Below are 12071 nucleotides of genomic sequence, written 5' to 3' on the forward strand. Positions count from 1 at the left end.
TATTTATAAATTTTGCAATTTTATGTTTATACATATTTTAATACATGTAACCATTAAATAATCAATTATCTATAATATATATATTACAAACAATTTTTTTTCAAAATAATTTAAAACTGGATATGAAAGGAGAGAAAAAGAGAGAAAATAAATACCAAATATTTCATTAATAAGTTAAACATTATTATATTAAATTATAGTATTATAATATCTTTTTATCTGATTGGAAACCTTTGCGGGGTTAAAGAATATTACGCGCGGTTGACAGAGAATTATGGGCGCGATGGGTCCTTGACACGATTAATCAGTTGTAGGTGGGCCAGTGCAAGTTTCGACACGTACCTACATCTCGTCGAACTCGAGCACGTTTACTAACGATGCGTTTGTCGATTAGCGGCACATCGGAACGAATGCTCCAAACGGGATTTACTTTCGTCGTCCATTAAAGGTATTGTCGAGTCTTACACGGGATGCTCTCGCAAGGTAAATCACTCGAGAAGGTCAGCGACATTGTTCGCTGGATTTTACATAATGTTATTCATAACATACGTAACGACAAACTGACAATCGCCATTGCTGAAGAGAAATCCGGGTGAGAGGGATTCTAATTGAAATTATGCTATCTTTCTCTGTCATTCTCTATCTCCTCTCTCTGCCAAATTGGATCACAGGTAATGTATAGGTGAAACTGTATATTACACTGTCACTGTATTTTGGAGGGTAAAAATTTACAGTCTCTCTCTTTCTCTCTCTCTATCCGGAGATACGCAGACATTAAATCTATCTCAAAATTGAGCTAAGAAAAAAGAAAAGAAGCAGGAAGTCTCTCCTCTTCCGAGAGATAAAGGTGTCTGCTGAGAGAAATGTGCGTTATAAATATATATGGTGGTCTGATATATTTTCTTTAATTTACGAATTTTTTGCTGATTTTTGAATCGTTATTTTTTTTTTTAACAATTCTTCTGACCTTTTAACGTCAAATATTTTGTAATCAAATCAGAAATGCAATTTTTACTAAGGTAAATTTTACTTAAGAATAAATTAAAACATATTTAATTACTTATAACTTTAACTTTGCGTATTTTTATTCAGGAAGAAAGTCTATTTCAGATTTATTGAAATATTCCATGTAGAATAAAAGTGCAATAGCTCTGGACCACCCTATACATAAGTACACTGTATACAGTTTTAGAACTATCACTGAACCTTTCACTTATAAGTACTTCAACCAGTTAAAACCAATTTTCCCATAAGAAGATAATTGATGAAAAAGAGTCAATCGTTATTTTATCAAGTTTACTTGTTTCGATTGTTTACTTCCATGCTTTTAGAATGAAATGCTTGTTTCCTGATTGTTGAAATTCCTCGAGCCGATTGCTAATTTTAAATTTTGCACTTTGAGATACACGGAAAATTTTATCTCTTCGTATATCTTTTTGACTCTTCATAAAATAGAGTTTATTGTACGTTCATAATACGTGTTCAAAATACGCGTAACAGATTCATCGCGAGCCTAAGCTATCTTTCGAAGGTCGTCAATGAAAGTGAAGAAGGCGACCTTGTGAATTTGACAAACTCAAGCCAAGAAACGATTGATTGTATTAGCGAAACTAGGGCATGTTCTCAATAAAATTTGAAGAAGCCATTTGAATTCGCACATTGCAATTTTACGATTTTTATGGTGTTCTCATAAATTACGTATTGTATTTTAAATCAACACCATATACATTTATCTATAGCTTTTTTTTAGAGCAATCGTTAATTACATAAATCAGAATTCAAAGTACTGCGAAAGATATTATAAGGGTGAGTTTTATTATGTTGTAAAAATTAAAAGGGATGTAAACACGTTAAAATCGGACTTCTTGTAAATTAACTTTTTGTTAAGAAACTAATAATATTATTTTTTATTCATATATTATCATTTAATTAAAATTTCACGTTTGATATCAGTTTCTTAGCAATACTATCCCGTTGTTACAACGTTACCCAACTGAACAACCGTCGCGACGCGCCGCGGGCAATGGTGGCGAAAGTAATGGTTCGCTCCAATTTGCCCGGGGCAACACTATGTGTTACACCCCCGCCTTTGAGCAATGTGCCAACGTACTTATTTCCCATAGATACTTACGACCGCTAATTCTAAAATTATTAGATTTATTGTCTCTACGCTTTTCACCGCAAACGATAAATAAATGTTTATGTACTTTCTAAAAAGAGCTTGTCCTTCCTATTCCTCAAATTCTTTTTAATCCTCTTTCATTCTCTCTTTAACCCTTGCGGGCCTAATGCGTCTTTAAAAAATCAAATATTAAGCTATTTAGTTCAACTTGCCAGTTTGTTTTAAAAAAAATTGTTTAACTGAAGTATTGTAATAGAAATTAATAGTATAAATTTTAAATAATATTTATATTACCCATAATGTATAAACACCTGTCATTTTTATGATTTTTTTGTATTATGTTTTAATGATACAAAAAATAATTATTGATGAAGAAATCATTGATACTTATAAATGCGAGAAAGAAAGAAAATGCCAATAAACAATTACTTTACGCTTACGCCAAATAAACGACAAAATATGCCTTAATAAACAATTTTATTGCAATTTAATAATATTTTACTTCTTAAATCTGCATATCATGTCCGTTATTTCTAAATTTTTATGTTTTAATTTTATTTTTGTATTCAATAATCCATTAAATCTTTAAAAATAATCAGACAATGTATATCTTACTTCCTCTTAAAAATTAAGACCCTAAGGAATTAAAAAAAGTTAATTAAATGTTGAAAAATTTAATAAAACATTTGGAAAAGTAACTACTTAACTCTTTAATTAGCATTGTCAACGTTTGTTTGTTTAATAATTCATACCAAGTACACAAATACGCGAGTACAGCGATTTTTCTTCGAGCGTCCCGACGTAACGTAATGAAGCTGTCGTAAACATTGCCCAGAGCTTCGTTTCAAATTTGGTTGAAAAATCGAATCCGTAAATCGAATTGGCGCACGAAAGAAACAGGCCATACAAGTCGTCGAACGTAGCGTGTTATGACAGTGCGTTTCGCGCGTTAAGACTTGGCACAAAAGAAGATTACGAATGATTTGCTCGAAACGCACATACACATATACGTCTTAAGAAATATTACAATGCTAATGGAACGTTAACACTTACGGAATACGCATGTTCCATTAGTAAACTTATGAAATATTTATTAATCCTATTATTAGCATACCATGTAGCAATGTGGATACATACGTTCCATTAGAGCCATTAAAAAAAAAGGATTAATATTATAGTTTTAATGTAAAATGTAGAAGAGACCAGCAGGCCTATTCTGTGACTTTTAACGACAGTTTTGTTATCGTTATAACATTTTATGTAGATATAAGTAATACACAGTAAAAAAGCTTCTCAACGACGTTATAACAATAACGAGGCTGTCGTTATTACGAAATAGAATTGTTGGGATGTTCGAATATGTTCAAGTAGCATCTAACGTAGAATCTTAAGTGCCATGTACACTTTAATATTTCAGTATTAGAATTTGTGTACACAAGTACTTGAATACTTAAATATCTAACTCTATTTGAGTACTCACATGTGTAAATATCGCTCTTTTACGTACTGTGTTACTAAAGATATAATATATTATATCTTTTTGTCAAATGTTGAGTACTCGAAAACTCAAGTACTCAAATGTATGTCTACTGAAATTCTCTGGTACTCAAATATGTAGGTAGGTAAGGTAGAGCTTATCGTTATCTGTACAAAATTATCTACATAAAGAAACAGCTTTATTTTATTTTTTATCTAAATTGTTGAAATATATATTATCTTAATCTTCATCTTAGATAAAAAAATGTTATTTTTCAAATTAAGATAATTTGAATAACAGGAATGAAGTATTGTCTTCAACCTCAACCTCCAACCTTACCATCACTTATTCTAACAAGAGAATTTTTTAAAAACGACAGGATAACAATAGGACTGAGTCCCAAAATTCACTTTGCTCAGTAATTAATATTATTGCCAAATTATCTAGATAAAATTATATTATTAATAATTTTATCTTTTAATAACATAAATTAAAATTAAACCGTCTTGATCTTCTCTAACACAAGATACAGTTATATATAATTGATTCTATTTTTATCTAGATAATTTCAAGTTATCTATGCGCAACATGTAATATATATCCCATACCGTACAAAACTTGCAACAATATTGTTGCAGCAATGTTCCAATGTTGCAGCAATGTTGCAACAATATTTCAGCAGCCTTCTGTGCTGTATGGGATAAGTCACTGTCTCAGCCTATTTATATCTCATCCCATTTAAATACCTGAGTATTTAACACGAGACCGGAGACGGAAAGAATTTCGGCGAATCTGCGAGCGACTGCAGCGGAGCCGGGCGTGTCTGGTCCCGTAACCGGACGAAAGAAACGGAGTGCCCCGGAGTGTGACGTAATTCTGGAGAAAGTGGACGCGTGCGTGGACGTGTGCTTCGCAAAAAGAGTGCGCGACGGGCCACTTGTCTCTTTCGCCGCATGATCCGTCAATTATGTGGATTATTATTTCCTACAGTATCAAGTATCCGCGGAGACGCGTAATCGCGCGAAGCATGACCCCGGGGACAAGCAGCGAAGGTCCTGCCGGGCCTTCTTCAATGACGTCGTGTGACAGGAATCCTCCCGATGTGATAATCTACCGCGTGCTTAGCTGGTTCGTAATCCGCGCGGCGTGACTGTCTACTGTACGATATTCTATCGAACACCTGATCATGCTAATATGGCATAAGCATCCACTTAGTTATGAAAATGGCAGATCAGAATGGAATTTCCGATGCGTCTGCAAAGTAAATTTGAATTTTTATTATTCTACATATCTAAATTCCGATTGTAAGTAAGATAAATATTACTTGAAAGTTTCTTTTGCTCCCCTTTCTCTATTTTTTTTTAATTTACTCTTTTTTGACAATTTTTCTTCTGTATTTAACTTTTTATTTTGTTAATCAAATCAATCTTGATAAAAAGAATTAAAAGCATGTACTATATAACGACTTGTCTAAGGAAAAACGTTTCGTAACGGTGTACTCGCTCGAAGGTCAATCAAATTCACAAAATTGTCTATGATTACTTCAACAGCGACGCGGAGAAGAATCAGATGTGACGAATGGAATTTCTCTCCTGATGCCTTCCGGATGGTAAAAGTCGAGGTCGAAGAAATTCATCGTCGCCAAGAAATCCACAGACTCTTTATAAATAAGTACTATTTTGTTCTTTATTGCAAAACACATGAATAATATCGTTGATTAATAAACTCTTTTAACAATCATTGTGGGATGTATTAAAATGTTTTGTTGGGACTCCTGAAGAAATCACTCCTTCTTTTCTCTCGGAAATTAAACATTATTAATGTTAATGAAACATGATTTGCTTAGACAGTTAAATAAATGAATACTCGTAGTTCATGAAATCAAATTTTTTCTTATGTAAAAACTATTAAAAACGAGTTCTTCAAAAGCGAAAATAAAATTTACAAGAATCTTTTTTGCAAACTTCTTAATTTAATTAATAGTAGGTATATTGTTGATAAGAGTACTTTTTTTTATTATTTTCTTTTCTTTTACATCTTATTTTTTTTATAATGCAATTTTAAATGTAAAATTGAAGTGCGATGTAAACGAGCACACCTTATAAGATCGATAAGACAGACTATCGATAAGACATACTATAAGATAGAAATATTCATATAAAATGGAATGAAAGGCACATTATTATGAAATCTATTAAGTATTATTAAGTAACTTAGTCTCATCTTTGTACATTGTTGCGTCTTGCGGAACAGCTTGAGGTATTTGTATAAATCAACAAAAAACGTTTTACATTGAAGTGAAAGGCTTCTAGGAATCTTCACATTAACTTGTAACTATATTGTACTGATGATTTATGTTCAAGAAAAAGGAAATGAAAATGTAGCATTGCTGTCTACAAAATTGTCAGACGCGTATTTTTACTTATTTTATGATTGCAGACTTAATGATTGCAAAAATTGTAATGATGCTGTGAAATTGCTGTGTTACTTGATAATACACTTTTCAGCTCGTATTCATGTTTCTAAAATTTTATTTTAAATTTTTGTTTAAGAAACACAGTTTAAATTAATATGTCGGTATTGGTGTCCTTCTTCTAAGTTTTAATCCTTTCTTAATTCTGTTCTGATTCACTAATCTTTTAGTGCAATTTGATTTTTATTTATTAATTAAAGCAAATTAAGTACACTTTTCTTACTAAAATTCAGAATAAATAAGAATAATCTGGTAATGACGGAATCAAAAATTTTTTAAGCTTGAAAGTTTAAGAACGTTTAGATTATAAAATTGGTAAAAGTTATTAATATTTAGAAACTATAAATTTCTTGAATTTATTCGTTTTTTTCCAATTAATGGCAAAAAATATTACAAATATTTATTAGAAAATTTTGTTGCTGCGTGTAAAAAGTTTGATATAACTTATAAGACTATGATACCTTCTCATCAAGCTTGAAAATAAAACTACGAGATGTGATTTTACATGATAAGAATTAAGTGCAAATGAGAAAAATTAAAAATAACTTTTAAGCCAATTAAGATGTGGCGTACACAAATACATCCTTAAAAGATAATGCAACTTTTCTTTTAATTTTTTTTGTAATTACGTTACCTTGAAATAAATAACAAACTAAATAGATATAACTATCCTTCGGAACTTGAAATTTTACACATTCTTCTCGTGCTGAAAGAGGAATGCACCGTCATACTAAACGTAGGAGTGTGTTTTTGTACCATTTACGTACAAGAGGAGCTCGTACAATTCTCTTGGAATTCTAAAGAAATCCGTCTCGATGCGAAACGAAATGAAGCGAAAACGGAATATAGTGTAAATCCTTGTCGATTATAAGTCGCGTTTTCACAACAGGTGGCTTCCCAACGAGGCGATCCCTCCGACGCGCGACGCAGGAATCGCGGGTTTGTTCTCGCAGACGTTGCGCCCGCCGACAGTTGTAAATCGATCGATATCTCCCGATCGCAGTCACTTGTCGCGGTAATAAAACCACGCCCGCGGTAGTGCGTGTCCGCGGGCTACGCCAAAGCGCCATAAAGCCCCGCTTACGTAAACGCAGGCAGAGATATATTGCCACCATGAAATACGGTCCTCAGTCGTTTCTGTCCTCTCACGTAGAAGTAATTATTATTTATTTATAATTTAAACGTCCTGTGCGCTTTTTTATTTGCCAATCTAATTTTATAACATGACTTTCCTTCGGTGTTGCGTAGGGTCCAGAATATATATCCCGGAAACGGACGCGAATTTCACTTCTTTTCTGATTTTTCTGTGATAAATATTTACAAATGTAATGAAAATATAATCTATTCATGGTGAGCATTTTGTTTTTAATTCTTGATATAATTTTTCAAAATAACTTTTTAAAGAATTTCGCAGATCTTTTTATACGAATTAAAACACTTCAGAAATGCTGAAAAAAATTTATATCTTCCCCGAACTTTTTGTATATGTAAATGCTGAAATATTATAAAAATCTTAATTCTATAAATTTCCAAAGAAAATTTATATTCATAAAACCTAAAAGTATAAAATAATAAGTATATAATTATAAAATCTTGAAAAATTCATGGGACTTTTCTAAAAAAATTTTTAGAAATAAATTTCAAATATGAAAAATTTTTAAGGATATTGTGAGATACTATGAGAATTTGTACTAGAAAAGCATAAACTTTTTCTTGCTTTTCTTCTCCTCTACCACATATTCCTTCCACCTAGAAACCTCCTTCGGAATTCAGGAACACACGTCTTTCTATAGTGCGCTTGATGATCTTTTAAATAATGGTTATTTAAATCTTAATCTTACGTGTATTATTCACTTATATTTTCTTCTCAAATTTTTGGCGTCAATTGTTGGACACAGAGATCTGGACACGTTTGTATTGTCTATGTAGTTACGAATCTTCTCACGAATCGTGTGATTCAATTGTCCCGATCCCTAAATCCTTTTGATTCGATGGTGATGAAGGAACCAACGAGAAGAAAAGGACTCCCTGAAGAGCGACAGACTACTTACTTAAAAAAACTAGTTCAATGAGCTTTTTGCTGTTGTTAATGCTATTAAATTTGATTACAAGATTTCTTCAGAAAGCTCCTGCTGCGTGACAAACTGCTATCATTGAATAAAAACCGTAAAGAATCAATGTGTTAAGAATACAAACAAAAAATCTTGCTGAATACAAAGGAAGATCGCCAATACTGTCACATTACTTCTTTTTTAAACTATATTTATTAAACGAAAGCTAAAAATATAAATTTATACTATAAAGTTTCTTCTGGCAAATGACATTTTTATAATCACAACAAACTGATATAATGCCACTAAGGAGTCGGCATTGGATGTTCTTATGTAGTATATTATCATAACAAAATTACATATAAACGTTTCAATCTTGTGTTTAGAACATCTTTAGTATACAAATAAATAACTGTCTCAAATGATGAATTTATGATTCATTGTTGAAACAATTGAAGCTTACATAATTGGAGTCGCACGATAATCAAATTCCACAAGTCAAATTAGTAAATATGATTTATATATTTATAATATTATTTTATATTTTTTGCAATCATTAATGATTTTATAAGATAAATAAAAATAATCTAAGATAAGTCTAAGAAATTGAGTACCAAACGCGTATAATAGACAATAATAACAAAATTCAGATGCGACTCCGTAGGAAAGTTAATTATAAAGTAAATTAATTAACTATATGTAATAAGAAACATTTTTACATATTGAAGAACAAATTTTATAAAATTTGAAGATTAAATATTTGCGAAATAAAGCAATTTAAAGATTAGAAAATGAAAGTAAACAGTTTATTCAAAAAGTAGAAAATTTATTAGAAATGGAACGCATTAGTCATTTGTCAAATGTACCAACATATTTATGTGACAGTCGGTCTCCAGTAACAAAGAAGTGTGCCACTTTCATTTCACTTCATAGTGATTTTATATTTAAAACAGCTCAGTAAGAAAAATACGAAAGAGAAGAATTCGAATGAAACAATTTCATGAAGTTACAAAAACGCAAAACGATATTATCCATAACATTCTCAATATAATTTAAACTACGCAATTTCCAAAAGAAAATCATCCAAATTTTACTTTTACATTTAAAGAATTCGTTTTCAACTGATTTTATACGGAAACAAGCCATAAATGTATACACTATAGATTTTAATAATTTTTTAATTGTCTAAACAGATTGTGTTTTTATCAGTATTAATATACAATATTGTGTAACGTTTAGTTTCCAAGAAATAGAAAAAGATGTCATACATTTTAGGAGGCTTATATCGATATTAGCAATTTAATATTATTAACTGCATTTTTATTCTGTTTCGCGTTTTTCTTTCACGTAACCCTGTATTCCTTCTTACACGTCGACGACATGACGACATGACGCATCGCGCCGGATTTGGCGAAATGCAACCTTCTGATATAAGTAGACCGCAGAAGAGTATCCCTCGATCTCTTGCGAACGCAGAGTACATACTACGCACACGCGTCATATCCTGGAGCAGTCAGCGCGCGAATCACGCACTTTATAAAAGGCCTCCGCACGCCTACTAGTACGCAAGTATCTCCTTTTCAAGTGACCGTTGCCTTTTTTTTTTACGAACGTCTCTCGTAATTTTCCGAGATAGGTACCTTTCCCTCATCGTGTGAGCGCGCGTGCGCGCGCGCGCGCGTTGGATCGCACACAGCAAAATGCGTGATCCATTGCAATCGCACCAGATCGCCCGCAGCGTTCGAACTACATGTCGCTTATTGTCATTTCATTGTTTCCCACAATGTATCGCGGCATGTTCGATTCAGCTCTTTGCTCTCGTAGAACGAAATGATCGTAAGTCGCAGTACAGTCTGTAACAGTGCTGTCTAAGATTTGTAATTCTGGACATTGGCTTGACGTGTATCGACAATTCACATTTATTGCCTTTCTTTTTTCTGATGGAGATAGAACACTTCAAGCTAATGCGCGGTATTATAAATCTTAGACAGCATTGATCTATAATATGTTACAAAACACACTGCAGAGATGGAAAAGAATTGAAATAGATTCAATAGAAATATTTAATTAAAGGATGTATTTATAAAAAGTACTGTTTGGTATTAGTATTTTGTATAATAATTTGTATAGTCAATATTAAAAAAGCTAAAAGCTATTTAGCATTTATACAGAGTAACCCATAATGGTTGGAACAACTATTACCATAAGAGATGACTTACCGACTGCACTCCATGTAATTTATGTGGAGTGAAGTCAATAAGTCATCTCTCATAATAAATAGTTCCAATTATGGATCACCCTATATATACAGTTACGTCAAGCAAGATATTTATTTTATATTTTGATACTGCTTTATTGTTTATTATTTCTTACATCTTAAGAGAACAACATAAAAAATTCTGAAATAAAAAATAGCACATATCTCTTGGATATACAGACGTAACTCAATATCTAAATATATTTTAAAATAAACTCATTTCTCCATTGCTTACCTAATTACTTGACAAGAAAAATGAATTACATCTATATATCAAAACATGTACAGTTCTTTATTAATTTGGCCTTATTATTTTCTATTCAGTTCTCATAAGAAACAGAAAATAATAAATAAATAATAGAAAATAAGGAAAATTTATTTTTTCACGACATATCGAAATATAGAATAATAAACATCTTATTTCCCATAAATGTCTTTATCAAAAAACGTTAAATACTATTTACTTTTTTATATTTATTCCAAATATAGTATTTCTTATAAATTCATTATTTAAATAAATATTTCTACCGCTATTTTCTATTTTAACTATTTTACCCATCACTGAAAACGCTCGAATAAGTTGCAAAACAAACTGCTACTAAATTCTAAATAAACTCTAATTAAATTCATTTTTACTGCAAATTAAAATCTATCAAAAGCTTGCCAATAAAAAAATAACAATCTTGATCCGACAATATGTTATCAAATTTATAAAAATTTTTCTCTTGTCGCAATATTTAAAAATAGATCTTTCAGGAAGAATAATCGATCCACACAATAATTCGCGATGAATAAATTAGTCATAGATAATTCTTACAATAATCACGTGAAACGATGAGATAGCTACATGCGCTTTTCCGATTATGTAAGCTTCTTAATTGATAATGTTGTAAATCATTTATATCCGGACTTTACCGTTAAGCTTCTACTTAATTCTATATAAATTATATGAAAAATAAGACTCCACGTCCTTCACTTCTTTCCCTGAAGATTTATTTTGCAAAAACATTTTCCCCATTTCTCGTTGCATAAAAATTATTAATATCTAGACATTAATATGTTTCTATTTCTGATTTTTACTTAGCGGGAGTGCCTGGATATAAATAATTTTTACGCGCGATTAAAAACGAACAACTTTTCGCAAGTAAAATTTCAGAAGGAAATGAGAAATGGAACCGTAAACCAACATTTTATTTGACATGCAATTTCAAGTGGACTTTTATGACTAGTAATCCTTTTAAAATTGCGAAAGTAAAAGATTTAAGATATTTTAAATCTCTCTCTCTTTTTAGATGAGTCAAGGTGAATACTTAGAATCGATGAAATAAAATGTGGAAAATGTAATCAACAATAGATAACGCTGCAGCTAACAATAAAAGTATTAAAAAGTATAAAAAGTATAAAAAGAGAAGCGTGTTACAACGTCGATCGTATTTCTCTCTCTCTTTCTTTGAATTAAAGTAATTTATTGTCTTTATCGTAATAGTAACTGCTTCGTTGTCTGACAAAAATGACGCAATACGCAGAAACGACTGCAACGCGGCATATCAGCAAATCATGCTTATTGTTGATTCATTCGGCATGGTCCTTTCGAACCTCGTTTAGCTCGTTCGCTGACTTGTAGACCTAAACTTCAATTCAGATCATAAAATTTCAAAATCACCCGACATTCGATTTCCTTTACTGCAAGT

This window comes from Solenopsis invicta, chromosome 13 (assembly GCF_016802725.1).
Source record: "Solenopsis invicta isolate M01_SB chromosome 13, UNIL_Sinv_3.0, whole genome shotgun sequence".
NCBI classification, from domain to species: domain Eukaryota; kingdom Metazoa; phylum Arthropoda; class Insecta; order Hymenoptera; family Formicidae; genus Solenopsis; species Solenopsis invicta.